The following is a 14,697-nucleotide window of genomic DNA, read 5'->3' as shown; positions in this document are numbered from 1 at the left end:
CTTTAAAGACCCCTGGGGCTGTGTGGGCTTGGCTATTGTTAAATGTCTCTCTCTCTCTCTCTCTGTGTGTGTGTTTAATTTCTACATTGTCTTTTTAGGTGAAATGTTGATGAATATGTGCTATAAAAGATCTGACAATCAATATGATTAAAACTCCCAGCCGTATAATTTGTTATTTTTGCCTCCCCTTACTTGTGAGCACCCAATCCGTATCTTTTGAACATACAGTATTCAAAAGTTTCCATTGATCTACCATCTTGTTATTGGTCAAATAATAATTCTTTTCCTTTCATCTGATTGACCTGAACACGCTAGCCTGCTACTGCAGTGCCCAGACCTTTTTTATTTTAAGTCTGTTTGATGCTTTCTATGTCCATATTTGTCAAGCCAAAGACAAGACACCAGTGGGAGTCATGTTCTCTTAGGCTGCAGCGCAGAGGATAATAATAAAAAAATCATTCAAAAGTAATGATGGAAGAGGAAGTAAATAGTGAGATTCAAACTTTGGAACGGCACAGGATGCTCTTCAGAAATAAAGGAGTGGATTTTGAACACAGGTTGTAAAACTCCCTTTAGTCCTGTACTCTCTTTGGCAGCAGTGTGATGTTTTCCACAAATCAAAGTTGCATAGTTGTTTTTGCTATTGTTTTCCACATTTCTCTCCCCCCACTGCAGGACACTGTGTGGGAGATAGTCATTATATTCTGCTAGGAAAGCAGATAGAAAGTTTTATAGAATCCTCAAAAGTTTTATATGAACCTCTCAAGTCACATCAATTTTTCCCCCCTTGGGCACTTTTCACAGCTCTCGGAGAGCATTCACTCTCAGGTGGTTGCAGACCCTCCAAGTGTCCCTATTTTCCAAGGACAGTCACAGATTTACAGAATCCACCCCACTTTCTGACTTGATCCTTGAATGTCCTGTTTTTCCTTAGGACGTACTTATTTTCATCAGAATCAGGCAGCAAGCTTCTACCTTCTCCCAGAAGACATGGCTAGCATTTAGGTTAAGTCTTGGCCTTTTTGTGGAGCTTCCTCACCCAAATGTCAGTCTCTGCTTTCTGCCTGATGTCCCACCCTCTGACAGCCATGGATCACTGTGGGCAATTCAACCTGACCTGTTGTAGTCTGTGACTATCTGTACCCAGCTTGTCTAATAACCAAGCTCCAAATATTTCTGATTTGGCTAGGGGCTTGATCAAATCCTGTGCACAATATGTATGCCCTCCAGCATTTCTCTGATGAAAATAACGATGGCCTATTTAATAATAATAATAATAATAATAATAATAATAATAATAATAATTTTATTTTACCCCACACGTCTGACTGTGTTGACCCAGCCACCCTTCCCTATACAGGGCTGCCTTCAGATGTTTTCTAAAGGTTGCATAGTTACTTATCTCCCTGGCTCAGGGGTCACATAACTCCATATGCTCCAAAATTTCTTCAGTGAAGGCAAAAAGCAGGACATTCCAGGACCAAATCAGAAACTGGGACTGCTTCTGTCTGGGGCTGTCCCTGGAAAATAGGGACACTTGGAAGGTCTGAAAGTTCTTTCCAACAAGCATTTCACACATGAAGTCATATAAATTAGTGTCCCATGTTTGCAAATTATAATTCTCGTAGGAAAGATCTCTGGATTTCCTCCCCATGCCAGAATTTATTATTCTTTACCCCCAAATCCACATGTTTACTGATCAGCAGTAGAAGTGATAAAAGTAGAACGGCATCAGCTTACGGACTTGATGCCAAGAATGCTGATTGATTATTTTTTGTATCAAGCTAATATTTTCTGCTGTCTTCATGCTTTCTTCACCTTTAAATTCTGCTCTGGCTTTAATTAAACTAGCCAGTAAGGTTTTCTCAAGCTGCCAAAGCTGTAGTAATAACTTTCATCAGTCTACAAGACAAATCGATAACTCCTTGCTATGGTACTTTGGGGAATTAGTACATTTGGATAAAAGTTGCTCAAAGCTTTATTGAATTTATGCAATTCCAGTTACCAAACATGCCTATTAGAAGTTAGCTTGATGACTTCAAAAGCATGTTAAACTTAGTCTGGTGTATTATTTGGACTCACTTTGGCAGGACAAAATGCATTCTTAGCTTCTGCAGTGTGCTGAAATGCATATTGATGCTTGCATTTCTTTATACATAGACCTTGATCCATCAATTAAAATGTCCACATGGGAGCTTAGATGTATATACATAGCTCTCTGTGAATACAGGAGGTGTCCGCTCTCTTCAGCATCACTATAGGTTTGCAGAGGCAGGGTGGATATACCCTGACACTTAAAAGAACAGGGTAATAATAATAATAATAATAATAATAATAATAATAATTTATTTGTACCCCACCCATCTGGCTGGGTTTCCCCAGCCACTCTTGGCGGCTTCCAACAAAGATTAAAAATACATTAAAATGTCACACATTAAAAACTTCCCTGAACAGGGCTGCCTTCGGATGTCTTCTAAATGTAAGGTAGTTGTTTATCTCTTTGACATCTGATGGGAGGGCGTTCCACAGGGCGGGCGCCACTACCGAGAAGGCCCTCTACCTGGTTCTCTGTAGCTTTGCTTCTTGCAATGAGGGAACTACCAGAAGGCCCTTGGCACTGGAACTCAGCGTCCGGGCAGAACGATGTGGGTGGAGACGCTCCTTCAGGTATATTGGGCCAAGGCCATTTAGGGCTTTAAAGGTCAACACCAACACTTTGAATTGTGCTCAGAAACGTACTGGGAACCAATGCAGATCTTTCAAGACCAGTGTTATGTGGTCTTGGCAGCCTCCCCAAGTCACCAGTTTAGCTGCCGCATTCTGGATTAGCTGTAGTTTCCAGGTCACCTTCAAAGGTAGCCCTACGTAGAGCACATTGCAGTAGTCCAAGCGGGAGATAACTAGAGCATGCACCACTCTGGTGAGATAGTCCGCAGGCAGGTAGGGTCTCAGCCTGCGTACCAGGTGGAGCTGGTAGACAGCTGCCCTGGATACAGCATTGGCCTGCATCTCCATGGACAGCTGTGAGTCCAGAATGACTCCCAGGCTGCGCACCTGGTCCTTCAAGGGCACAGTTACCCCATTCAGGACCAGGGAGTCCTCCACACCAGCCCGCCCCATGTCCCCCACAAACAGTACTTCTGTCTTGTCAGGATTCAACCTCAATCCATTAGCCACCATCCATCCTCCAACCGCCTCCAGGCACTCACACAGGACCTTCACTGTCTTCACTGGTTCTGATTTGGAAGAGAGGATGGCTCATGAGAAACTGACTCTGCACATTTGAGTTCCAGAAAATTTGGATCCTGGATGAAGGTTTTGGTCTTCTGCTTGCTTGGAAGGAATAATAGAATTGTAGAGTTGGAAGAGACACCGATTTCCAACTACTCCAACCCCCTGCAATGCAGGAATCTCAGCTAACTCATACATGACAGATGGCCATTCAAACAATCTCTGCCGAGTGGTAGCAAAATTCCAGGGGGCTTGGCACTTAACCAGGATTCGTGTTTCCTTGGGGGAAGTGAGGTACAGCATAGACTAATAAGTTTAAGAAAGTTGGTTTATTTTACACATATTTAGAACCTGTGTTTTGATAGAGAGGGAGTATTTACAAAAAGGGCTTGGACCTATTGGATCCAGAGGCATCCTAAACACCAGTCCCTTGTCTCTTTGTGACAGCCTGCTCCAGCCAGCTGACAAGGCTGCTTCCCCTCAGTCTCCCCATGGAGTTCTGCCTGCTGCCTTCTTCTGCTTCCCAGCAGCACTTGCAGAAAACAAGTCCTTAACTACTCCCTGCCCCCTGGCGATGTCCTGGACAGGAAAAGAAGCTTGGCCTGCCTTTTTGCACTGTTAAATCCAATGCCTGTTAAAAAAAGTAAAGGGACCCCTGACCATTAGGTCCAGTTGCGGATGACTCTGGGGTTGCGCGCTCATCTCGCTCTATAAGCTGAGGGAGCCGGCGTTTGTCCGCAGACATCTTCCGAGTCATGTGGCCAACATGACTAAGCGGCTTCTGGTGAACTGGAGCAGCGCACGGAAACACTGTTTACCTTCCTGTCAGAGCAGTACCTATTTATCTACTTGCACTTTGACGTGCTTTCGAACTGCTAAGTGGGCAGGAGCAGGGACTGAGCAATGGGAGCTCACCCCGTTGCGGAGATTCAAACCGCCGACCTTCTGACCGGCAAGCCCTAGGCTCTGTGGTTTAACCCACAGTGTTACCCACGTCCCATTTAAAAGGTAAAACACTGATTAAACCCTAACACCCAGGAATCTACTGCAGATATAGAATATTATACAGACAGCACTGCCTTGGTACAGTGAGGATTATTATTATTATTATTATTTTAAATAGTTGACGTTCCTCTAGATAGATCTAATTTCCATATCATAGAAAACAAGAAGGGGAGAGAAACCCATAGGTCATCACAGGATACAGTTACTTGAATAACTATGATAGATCACAATGGCTATGATCCAGTCCACTAGATACCTCTGCTGAAGTCTCAATGAAATCAATGGGATTTAAAACTGCATAACTGTGGTTTGGATTGCAGCCAATGGGAATGATACGATACATTTATTTTTTTCTTGACAGCACACTTAATTTTTCCAAACTGTGAATGCAATGGTGCTTTGGGAAGCTTTTGCGCAAATTCCATCACTGGACTACAATGGAATTTTCTTAATGTGAATACCATATTTATTTAATGGGAAAGGGCATTTTGTGGACAGATTGGTGCAAACTTCCATATTGCTTTGACAAGGAATAATAAAAGGGGGTAGAGAGCATCCCTCAGGGTGGGAGGCTGAAGAAAGAAAGAGAAGCTCACAGGAGAGACCTGGGAGGGTTCACTCTTCTATGTGTGGAATAAGGGTTATGGTATAATTGTGATAAAGCCTATGGTATTGCATGGACAGACGGAGTCCCCCCAACCCCAGGCAACCCCCAAGTGGAATAATGACTCGAGACAACATGCTATGGGATTAAAATTGGCCACAACTTTATTAAGTTTCAGATGTAGGGAGACCTCGGGTCAGGCAATGGGCGTTTATCCTTCCCAGTCCCCAGCCAGGGATCTGGGAGACATCAGGGTTATCCAGAATGTGTGGGGATTGGGCTGGCTCTGGAGAACATATGTTCAAGCAGAGAGCCCGCCCCCCATTTCGCCGCCGTTGGAGAGGGCAGCAATGACAACCTCTCGGTGTATGGCCAATGCCTCCCCTCAAGACCCCTTTAATGGGTAACCCTGGTATCACCGCTGCAAGGGGGGCGTGGGTCACCGCTTCACGCCCCTCCCCCCATTTAGGAAGATAGACTAAAGGATTCCGCCCAAGGCCTGAAACTGCCAGAGTTGTGAGGTTTTGCTATGGGAAAGGCAAAACCTGCCAATGCAGGGAAATTCCTTTCCGGCCCGTCAACCTTGACGTAGCAGCGCCTGCGTACCTGTGGAGAAGAGGTTAACCTGCAAAAGAAGACTTAACTGAGGGAGGGCAGGGGGGGAGAAGCTTTGGAGCCAACTGATGCTTCGCAGGTAAGATTCACCTTCTGTTGTGTGGGCAGGACAGTCCCTCCCCCTAACTGGCCAACCCCCTGGCAACGCCTCCCCAGGCGGGATTGGGCGATTGGCTGAGGTAGGCGGAGAACTCCAGGTATCCTGCATGGGGAGGATGAAGCCAGCCCGAACTACCAAGAGTCGCACTGGGATCTGGGGGGCTGCGGGCAACCACACAAAAGGCACCCCCCATTTGATATGGGGAGCGGTTATTATGATCCTCTTTTTCCCCTTCTTCTTTCCTTTTTCTTTCTTCTTTCTTTTCTTCTCTTCTTTTTTGGTTTCTTCCCTTTCTCTTAGATTAGTTTGGCTGTTACTGTATTTCATGTTTAAACTTTCAATAAAAATTGATTACTAAAAAAGGAACTCAACCGGGAAACGTATTAACTGTGCCTTGGATCATATCATGACAATTCTATCAAAAGACATGCCCAGCATTTCCTGTCTAACCATTAGGTTCGTATAAAGAGGTACCTGAAAATATAGTGTGGAATTCAATGTTGCATTAATAGGATTGTTCCGTCTGTTCAAACAGACAGACAGAACTATCTCCCCTCTCTTCCTGCTGTGTGCTGTTCTTGGGGTTCTCCTTATTTGGGGGTTCAGGGACACAGGGCACTGGGTGGAGAATGGGGAAATCCCCATTGTGCTAGCTCCCGCTGAATCTGACCCCAATTGTTCTGTGTGTCCAAATAAAGCAGGAATGAATGAATTTAATTCTATGGGAAAGGGCCATAGCTCTTTCATAGCTCTGCCTACAGAATGCCCTATGTTCAGCACCCAACATCATCAGGTTATACTGGGGAAGGCTGCTGTCTGGAATTGGAGAGCTGGTGCCAATCTGTGTAGCTGATACTTTGCGAGATAGACCTACTTGGTCTGACTTGGTATAAGGCAGAACTGCATAGCTCAGTTGGTTAGGGCCTAGTTCTGATAACACCAAGGTTGCAGGTTTGATCCTGTATGGGACAGCTCCAGATTCCTGCATCGCAGTGGATTGGACTAGAATAATCCCCAGGGTCCCTTCCAACTGCAGAATTGCAAGATTCCATGATTCTAAGGCAGTTTCCTATGTTCCTATGGCTAAGCCCAAATATTGGAGAGTTAGTGTGACCTACTTTCAAGCACACATCCTTCAGATTGGGTTGCAAGATGTGCAAACTTTCTTTGAAAATAAACCCACGCATAGATAGTTTCCTGCAAATCTATTGCTTCATCGTGTTTACAGACCCAAGTTCCCTCAAAGATTTCCTGACCAGATCTAAATTAAGTGGAATGTTTCCTCTACAGTCAGCCTACAACTGCATCAGCATTAACTAGATGGTTGCAGGGCATTGTGGGTTTGGGGAAATTCCAGCAGATGAAATATGAATTCTGAGAGAGCTAGAATAGTCCATTCTTTACCACTAATATCTATCTATCAATGTGTGGTCCATCTGGTTGGCATCAAACTAAGGTGGCTTTTGGTTTTTGTTTTTGTTTTCAGAAGAGAAAAGAGTTACCATCTTTAAACAAACAAGAAGCATCTTTATAATGAATGATTGCTTTTGGTATTATGTATGTAAACGGATGCATTTTGCAAGTTGGTTTTAGTTGGATGAAAGATGTTGCATTATGTCTTTAAGTACTATGTATGCATTTTGAGAATCAAGCCCCACATTCAAAAGCTTACATAAATAATTTTCTGTTTTCATCAGTTGAAGCTTAGCATGCAGCCTTCAATTTTTCTTCATTTTGGCTAACCAGAAAAATATCAACCCTTGAAAATTCTGGCACCATAAATAGAGCAAGCATGCATTCAATTTAAAATATCTAATTAAGGATGTTTTTCTATGTGTGGAATGGCTAGTGAGTGGTGACATCATAAACTTGAACCAGATGACGCATTTTTGTCCTTTCCTTAAAAAATGACAATACTGGCTTTCAATAGTAAATTAAATTTTGAATGTGCCTAATTAGAGATCTAATCCGTCCTCAAATATGCAGAGCTATGACTGCTTTCCAGATTTCAGGAAGAGTTAACAGAAAATGTTTATTATATTCTAGAATTACAAGTTTCCTCTTTCAAGCATCAATTTACATTTTAAGTACTGAGGAAATGTATATTATTTCATCTCATTATCTATTCCTTCTTATTTATTTAGGGTGATATTTAGTTGTGGTGGCTTCCCACTCACACAAAGGGAACTTCCCCTTCCATGGTAGTTCCCCTGTGACCCCCCCAGATTTGCTCCGGGGAGGAGAATAAGGTAAAGTGATGTTTCATCTACTGTCACAATGTTGGATCTCATCCTTAGCTATGAAACAGAAAGTTATGTTGGTAGCTATGGTCTTCCTTTCTCATGATTATCAGCCTACTCATTATGATTTCAAATGGTGACAAACTTTGCATGATTAGTTTTGTTTGGTCAATCTCAACTTGTTTTTCTTTTTCTAAATGGTGTGTTTTAGGGTTAACTGCTTTACAGTTTTGTTTTTATAAATATAAACCTAAATTATTTAACATAAAGGTAAAGGTACCCCTGCCCGTACAGGCCAGTTGTGTCCGACTCTAGGGTTGTGCGACCATCTCACTTAAGAGGCCGGGGGCCAGCGCTGTCCGGAGACACTTCCGGAGCATGTGGCCAGCGTGACAAAGCGGCATCTGGTGAGCCAGCACCAGCGCCGCACACAGAAACGCCGTTTACCTTCCCGCTATAAAGCGGTACCTATTTATCTACTTGCACTTAGGAGTGCTTTTGAACTGCTAGGTGAGCAGGAGCTGGGACCGAAAGACGGGAGCTCACCCCGCCGTGGGGATTCGAACCGCCGACCATACGATCGGCAAGTCCTAGGCACTGAGGTTTTGCCCACAGCGCCACCTGTATTATTTAACATAACTATCCTTAAAATGCTATAGTGAAATAATTACAGTAAAATAGTTTAATTATGTTTACCTACGCTTTAAGTAACTCATTAAGGATATTGACAAGTTGGAACGTGTGCAGAGGAGGGCAGCCAAGATTATCAAGGCTTTGGAAACCAGGACTTATGAGGAGCGGTTGAAAGAGCTGGGTACATTTAGCCTGGAAAAGAGAAGACTGACAAGAGATAATAGCCATCTTCAAGTATCTCAAGAGCTGTTGTATAGAAGGCAGAACAAGCTTATTTTTCTCCTGCTTTGCAAGGTAGGTCTCAAACCAACGGATTCAAGTTACAAGAGAGGAGATTCCGACAAAACATCAGGAAGAACTTTCTGATAGCAAGAGCTGTTTCCCAGTGTGATGGACTCCCTCAGGAGGTTGTGGGCCCTCCTTCATTTGAAGTTTATAAACAAAGGTTGGATGGCCATCTGTCATGGTTGCTTTAGCTGATATTCCTACATTGCAGGTTGTTGAACTATAGGAGCCTTGGTCTATACAATTCTATGATTCGAAATGCATGTTTACTTGGACATCCTTTTAAGTTCAGTGGGCCTTACTCATAGGTAAGTAGACAAAAGGGATTGCAGCTTAACCCAGCTTTGTGCAACATTTCCCCCCAAGCTGACTAGACAAATGTAGTAAGATAATAAGTTCCACTATCACCCAACAAGCACGGAAATCACACTCTGGGTGGATCATTGTGAGCTTTCTGCCAGACATTTTTTGTTTGTATATATTATGTACATTACTCTTCATTCTTCCATTAATTTTCAGACATCAAGTTTTTTAGCAGGGTACCTCCATCACTTTCTACCTGTCTGCATGCAAATGCTGTAGGACTGATGTACTTTAAATTCACATTAAATAGAGATTAATGTGCATTATGGAGCTGATGCAGACAAGCCCTAAATCACTGTTTTTATCTCTTGTCCCTTCTCTGATAGTTCAAGGATTCAAATTCAAACCTTGGTTTTCCATAAGATCAATACTTGTGCTACTAGGGCAATGGTATGTGAAGCCACTACACAGCCTATTTAAACTCTAATTAGTTACAATCTTAGCCTCATTAAATAAAAATCCTATGGTCTGATCAGCTTACACTTGAAAGTCATGTTAATAATGGTTCATGAATTCTGATGAGTGCTTGGGAATTAATTTTGGACACACCTAATGTGCTACATAATCAACACATACATCCCTTGGGCATGCTAGGCCTAATGGGAATATATTTTATTTCCCTTTCTCCTTTTGTTGCTGTGCTCAAAGAGGACAGATTATTACTATTCTGCAAGCCTGTCATTCTTCAAATGGAACCATATCAATGGAATACATTACTAGAAATGTGTTTTTTCTTAGTATCTTTTAAAGCAACTTTATACCCGCTTTTAATATATGTTAATTGAGTAGGTGAGCTTGCCTTTAACCACACAGTGTCGAGTTCAGACACACCAGAAATAAGCCTCATCATGCCTTCTTTTCAGGTTATCTTGAAGGATGAATATGTTTCAAAGTGCAGAATGCAAAAAGGTTCCACACCTGTAAAATTATTTTGGTGTAATCCAAAGGGCTATGTGAGGACCTTCTTTGAACCTGCCTCCTAAAGTAGCTCTCCACAGTTTCCAAAGAGCCTCTTTTAAAAGTGATGGAACTGTGTGAGGTGATCTGATGCAGTTAGTGCAGCTGTAATCAAAAGAGGAAGTTGCTGAAAATAGAGATGGATGGATGTCTATTTCCAGAGTGCGTCAGTTTGGCATTCTATTTCCACATTAATCTGCATTTTAAACTAAATGCACCAGAAAAATCTTTGATTTAAATACCTATTTTAGCACAGTCACACATTTTCTCTTGACGTGTACATTTCTAAGTGTATTTAACCTAAAATATATGCATTTAAATGAATTTTTGGCATGCTTGCCTTTTCAGCCAAGGACCGTACCACAAAATATGGAGAAATGCAAAATCGCTAATTAAACTCCAAACTATTTATTAGTTTGGAATGTGTGGATTAGGACAGTACTTTTTAACTGAAGAAAATGCTTCTCTCTTTGTAGCTGAAAAGTTAGCATGTGGTGGACAGTTCTTGGCCAAACAAGAATCTTTGGACATCAGCCAGTTATTGAATGGATTCACATAAATCTTTGTACTCACCTCATGGTGGATATTCATGTAGGATGCAATCTTATTCAGCAGATGTTTGGTAATTTCCCACTGTGCTTCTGGAAAGCCTAATGTTCAAATTCCCTGAACGTGGTGGGGTGGGAAGACTTTGTTAGTTCATCCACAAGGATATGAGCGGATTCCTCTGTGGGGTGCCTGAGAGGCATCACTTTAAAACGGGGGGAAATCCTAAGGGGTATTGTACACAATCATGCTTATATTTGCACAAGGTGTTGCTGCTCATTTTGTTGCATGCCTCTCAGTTCGAAAAAGTGTCATGTTGTCTCTCAAATTTGTCTTTCTGGTGCAGAGAAAGCACTTTTTTGAACACTTGCCCCTTGCTGGGTATACAGTGGTACCTTGGGTTAAGTACTTAATTCGTTCCGGAGGTTTGTTCTTAACCTGAAACTGTTCTTAACCTGAAGCACCACTTTAACTAATGGGGCCTCCTGCTGCTGCCATGCCTCCGGAGCACGATTTCTGTTCTCATCCTGAAGCAAAGTTCTTAACCTGAGGTACTATTTCTGGGTTAGTGGAGTCTGTAACCTGAAGCGTATGTAACCTGAGGTACCACTGTATTGCTGTTCTTTCTCCCAGCTGCTGCATCCACTGCTATTGTAAGGACTGTATAAGAGATAGTTTCACAAGTATATCAGGCTCTATTGGCTTGCCCTCGTTCCTTCATTGGCAGCGACACAGTTACTACTAATTTCATGTCATCAGTGGTTTTGAGTGCTTGGGAATTAATTTTGGACACACCTAATGTGCTACATAATCAACACATACATCCCTTGGGCATTCTAGGCCTAATGGGAATATATTAGGGAATAAAGTCACCAACATGCATACATTTGATCACATTCCAGTTCTCCTGCTACATCCCCGCATCCCCTCAAGTAATTGTTCCATTCATGGGAATTTCCTTTTGTTCCCCATTGGTATCCCTCCCATGGCTGTCTCTCTGACAGTGTAGACAAGGAACCAACTGGATCTTGTCTCTGTGGAACGATGTCAAAGTGCCAGTAGGAGTGCCAGGGTGGATTTTGAAGAAACACTTGGTATGGCTCATACTTGTATAAGTACCATTCATAGTTGTTGTCAGGGACTGTGCTGAGGAGGGCTTCACATAGGAGGAATGGTGGGAGCCACCCCCTCCCCCTGATCCGGAATCTTCCACAGCGCCACCCGCGTCCCCCATGAGGAAGCTAGCCTGGTTTTTTTTTTTTAACATTTCCTAGGATTATAGGGATTAGAAGTCTGGCACCCATAAATTCATAACAATATGTTCTAGATTCTCTTACAAGTCAACAAGTAACTTCCTGCCTTGTTTAAAGTACAACGCTGGCTTCCCTATACTGCAACCTCATTATTCACCAAAATCGAAAAATCTGAAGAAATAAAGTTGTCTGGTCTTTAATAGATTTGGGAACAAGGAAAAAATTCTAATGATTTATAGCTTTTAAAGTAAGAATGTTAATGCTCTCAATAAGCTGAACATGACGGATAGGTATATCTAAAAATATAATGTATGATATTTCTTCAAACTGGTATCTCGGCTGTAATTATTTTTTTTGTTAAGTTTACAAAAAATGTGGGGTTTTTTGAGCAGTGGTTTCCAATCTCCTCACCTTCCATGAACCACTTGAAAATTGCTTAGGGTCTTAGCAGACCCTTTAACGATTTTTCTACGTCTTGTAGCTATTGTAATGAGCCATGCTATATGCTGTATGATTTGTAATTGTAGACTTGGGGAACCCCTGCTCTAGAAATTGGGAGCGGGGAATGAATGATGCCTTAGACTTCTCATTCAAATAGGTTTTTAAAAAATGCCTACAGGAAGGAGATGGTGCTCTTTATATTAAGGACTGCAAATGCATTGAAAATGGGACCTGCGGCAACAAATGCTGTTGTAGATCGCCACCTCTACCAGGAGTGTTCCTGTTCAGTATTTTCGTGGGGCGGGCACCTGGCTCCCATTTGAAGCCGTTTCTAAGGTTATTATGGACTGAGTTGGAAAGGAGATAAGTTTTGTGGGGATTAAAGTTAGAGCAGTACAAGCTCCTCGATTGTGTTTGGGAATTGGGGGCAGAAAGAGGGGGAGGCAATGCAGGGTTCCTCTGTCATATTTTTGAACTCCAGAAGGTTGTGAGGGAGGTTAAAGTGCAGCTCAGACTAGTCCACAGGTGTGTGTGTTTGTGTGTAACCCTATGTGGAAGATTAGGGGCTTGCCACCCTCTTCTTAAGCTGCCATGTGAGGGAAGTCACCCACTTCTCCAGCTCACATAGCTGTCAACGTTTCCCTTTTTTAACCTTTTAACGGTTGCCTTATTCCGAATAGGATTCTTCTCAAGAAAAGGTAAAAGTTGACAGCTATGCCAGCTCAGTGTCTCTTGCTTCTATTTCCTCATCACTCCCTCAATTTATTGCTTCCTCTTCCTCATTCCAGGGACGCGGGTGGTGCTGTGGGTTAAACCACAGAGCCTAGGACTTGCTGATCAGAAGGTCAGTGGTTCAAATCCCCGCGACGGGGTGAGCTCCCGTTGCTAGGTCCCTGCTCTTGCCAACCTAGCAGTTCGAAAGCATGTCAAAGTGCAAGTAGATAAATAGGTACCGCTCTGGCGGGAAGGTAAATGGCGTTTCCGTGCGCTACTCTGGTTCGCCAGAAGCGGCTTAGTCATGCTGGCCACATGACCCGGAAGCTGTACGCCGGCTCCCTCAGCCAATAAAGCGAGATGAGCGCCGCAACCCCAGAGTCAGTCACGACTGGACCTAATGGTCAGGGGTCCCTTTATTTTACCTTCCTTGTTCCTTTTCTAGTTTTTCCCATCCACATTGTTATAGAGCGCAATGAAAAATTGAACTGTGGATTATCTAATAAAAATGCAAGAATGTCATCACACTGCAGTTTGCTTGGACACAGAAAGGTGGTCTGTGAACTATAGCGTGACAAGAGCCTCAGAGAGGTACTGGGCTATTGCAGCAGCATTAGAGGACAGCATCAGCTGCCTCAGTGAGCTGCATGAGCTGCAGAGGAACAATTGCAACAGATGGGACATCTCCTCAGCAATCTCTTATGCTGCCACTGCTGCCTGCCTAACTAGCTGTGCCATTTCATTCTTCTCCTGCAAGCAGGATGGTTGCTGAGGAGCTGTCCTAAGCTGTTGTGGCTTTTTCTCCATGGCTTACCTGAGACACTCCTCCTCACAATACAAGATCTAAAGGGAGTTTTTCTCCACTGATTACTGGGCTGCTACCACCTAGCCTCCTCCACCATCCTTCTCCTTATATGTTAAAGTCTTAAAGGGAGTGTGTTTGGAGGTCCTGGGGCACCACTGTCCAGCTGCTATCATCTTCCTTGCTTCTCATGGAAGAAGGTTTAAAGGGAGTTGGAGGTTCCCTCATGGTTCACCTTGGACTCCTGATGCTAGCTTCTCCATCATCATGGTAGAAGGTCTAAGGGATTAGTAGGGGGAGTGGGGTGGTAGTGAGGTATAGGGTGGGGGGTTGGCAAGGTGTGTGGGGTGGCTTGGCAGGATTGGTGAGCAAAGTGAGCAGGGGTGCAGCCCCTAGTAGAAAAATATATTTCTTAAACTAAGTCGGACAATTGGTCTACCAGAGATCTGCAGAGATGCAGGAAACCAGGGAGTGAAACCAAAGAACTAGAGAAATGCAAATCACGGGTGGAATGATGAGATCAGAATCAATACTTAAATAGCAAATCATGTGTTTGAATGATTTCTTAGGTTTGGGGCTTGCGTTAGGGGGTATTTATATAAAGCTTGGAACAAACTGAGAGTGGCGACCATGAAACACAATGAAGGTTTATCCTTGTCTATATGAACAAGACATTAAAGGTAAAAAGTATAAGGCGTAGGAGAAAAGTAACAGTGAAGTAATTGTCAGCCATCAGAAGGACATGGTTACATTATTTTCCCCTTTGATGTATACATTTTATAATGATGAGTTTCCCATGTGAAATGAACTTTTCATTATATTGTTGGTAGTTTCCTTTTCATCTTGGTATTAAGTGACTGCTCTCAAGCCAAGCAATTTAGCAAAACAGTTTTAATTTCTGCATAATT

Source organism: Podarcis melisellensis (assembly GCF_964234715.1).
Source record: "Podarcis melisellensis genome assembly, chromosome: 11".
In the NCBI taxonomy this organism is placed as follows: Eukaryota; Metazoa; Chordata; class Lepidosauria; order Squamata; family Lacertidae; genus Podarcis; species Podarcis melisellensis.
This window is presented reverse-complemented; position numbering follows the sequence as displayed.